We start from the raw sequence: 2,860 nt of genomic DNA, 5'->3' as shown, positions 1-2,860 counted from the left end.
GATTTTCGGATAAAAATCCGAAATTTATTTTAATATTCGACAGATGGACCCACGTCTCCAATCTCGGAAAAACTTACGAAATCCGAATACCTATTCCGAGATGAGTCCAACCATATAAATATTATCCAATTCCGATGTCAAATGGACCTTCAAATCTTAAATTTTCGTTTTTGGAAGATTTTATAAAAAAAAAATAATTTTTCTTCCAAAATTTCACGGATTTATGATATAAATGAGTATGGAATCATGAAATATAATCAATATAGGATAAGGAACACTTACCCCAATATTTTTTCGTGAAAATCGCCCAAGAATCACCTTACCCGAGCTCAAAAATTGGAATTGATTGAAAATGGAACGAATCCCATTTTTTAGAACTTAAATTCGGTTTGCCCAAATTTCACTTTATGCGATCGCGTACAATGCTTCGCGATTGCGAAGCACATTTTTGGTTGCCCAGTTTTTCTTAATCGCAATCGCGTGAATAGCCTCGCGATCGCGAAGCTCTACTTTGTTGTCCCAGAAATTTACTCTACGCGAACGCTTAAAATACCACGCGAACGCGATGCTTTGACTCACAGACTTACGCGATCATGAACGACCTCACGCGATCGCGATGAGTAAAGCGCGTGGCTCAGCTTTAGCCTCTTTAACTCTACGCGAACGCGACCTTGGCCACGCATTCGCGAAGCACCACTTCACACCCCTACGCGATCGCATCCTCAAATTTGCGAACACGAAGAACAACTTTGGCTGGCCTCTCAGTTTGCCTTACGCGATCGCGAACGACCTCACGCGATAGCGATGAGTAAAAATTCTGCAACAAAATACCAGAAATCTGCCACTTTCTTAAGTCCAAAATGGCCCGTTGAGCATCCAAAACTCACCCGAGCCCTCGGGGCTCCAAACCAAAATGCAACAAGTCCTAAAACATCATACGAACATGCTTGCGCGATCAAATCGCCAAAATAACACCTAGAACTACGAATCAGACACCAAATCAAAGGAAATTTTCAAGAAAACTTTAAAACTTATATTTTTACAACTAGACGTCTAAATCACATCAAATCAACTCCGTTTCTCGCCAAATTCGGTAGACAAGTCATAAATATTATAGTGGACATATACCGGATTCCGGAACCAAAATACGGACCTGGTGTCAATAAATCCAACATTAGTAAATTCTTAAAATTCATTAAGCTTTCAAACTTTTAATTTTTCATCAAAATTTCATATCTCGGGCTAGGGACCTTGGAATTTGATTCTGGGTATACGCCAAGTCCCAAATCATGATACGGACCTACCGGAACTGTCAAAACACTAATCTGAGTCCGTTTGCTCAAAATGTTGACCAAAGTCAACTCAGTTAAGTTTTAAAGCTCTATTTCACATTTTAATCCATTATTCACACAAAAACTTTCCAAAAAATTATACGGACTGCGCACGCAAGTCGAGGAATAATAAATAATGCTTTTCGATGTCTTAAAATACGGAATTACTTATTATATTTAAAGATGACACTTTGGGTCATCACATTCCCCACCTCTAAAACAAACATTCGTCCTCAAACGGAATTAGAAAATACCTGAGCTGGTGAAAAGGTATGGGTATCTACTCTCTATGTCCAACTCAGACTCCCAGATAGATGCTTCTACCGGCTGACCTCTCCATTGCACCCGAACTGAAGGATAACTTTTAAACCTCAATTGTTGGACCTGCCGGGCTAGAATAGCTACTGGCTCCTACTCATAAGTTAAATCCTTGTCCAATTAGACTGAGCTATAATCTAATATATGAGACGGATCACCATGATATTTCCGGAGCATAGACACATGGAACACCGGATGAACTACTGATAAACTAGGTGGTAATGCAAGCCTGTAGGCTACTTCACCCACCCTTTCAAGAATTTCAAAGTGTCTGATATACCTAGGGCTAAAATTGCCCTTTTTTCCAAACCTCATTACACCTTTCATAGGTGAAACCCGGAGTAATATTCTTTCTCCAACCATGAATGCAATATAACGAACTTTACGGTCGGCATAACTCTTTTGCCTAGACTGAGTTGTGCGAAGTCGATCCTGAATAATCTTGACCTTATCCAAGGCATCCTGTACCAAATCGGTACCCAACTACCGAGCCTCTCCCGGTTCAAACAAGCCAACTGGAAAACAGCATCGCCTTCCATATAATGCCTCATATGGAGCCATCTGAATGCTCGACTATAGCTATTATTATAAGCAAACTACGCAAGTGTCAAGAACTGATCCCAAGAACCTCCAAAGTCTATAACACAAGCGCGAAGCATATCTTCCAATATCTGAATGGTGCGCTCTAACTGTCCGTCTGACTGTGGATGAAATGCTGTACTTAACTCAACCCGCGTGCCCAACTCACGCTGTACAACCCTCCATAAGTGTGAGGTAAATTACGTACCTTGATCTGAAATAATAGACACGGGCACACCGTGAGGGCGGACAATCTCCAAATCTTTAGCGCATGAAGAATAGCTGCCAGTTCTAAGTCATGAACATGATAGTTCTTCTCGTGAACTTTCAATTGCCGCAACGCATATGAAATCACCTTGCCATCTTGCATTAATATTACACCAAGCCTAATATGAGATGCGTCACAATATATCATATACGATCCTGAACCTGTGGGTAATACCAATACTGGCGTCGTAGTCAAAGCGGTCTTGAGCTTCTGAAAGTTCAACTCACACTCGTCTGACCATCTGAATGGGACACCCTTTTGGGTCAGTCTGGTCAATGGGCTTGCTATAGATGAAAACCTTTCCACGAACCGACGATAATAACCTGTCAAGCCCAGGAAACTCCAGATCTCTGTAACTGAAGTA

The sequence above is a fragment of the Nicotiana tomentosiformis genome, chromosome 6 (genome assembly GCF_000390325.3).
Source record: "Nicotiana tomentosiformis chromosome 6, ASM39032v3, whole genome shotgun sequence".
Taxonomy (NCBI): domain Eukaryota; kingdom Viridiplantae; phylum Streptophyta; class Magnoliopsida; order Solanales; family Solanaceae; genus Nicotiana; species Nicotiana tomentosiformis.
The sequence above is the reverse complement of the archived record's forward strand: the minus strand, read 5'-3'. Positions refer to the sequence as shown.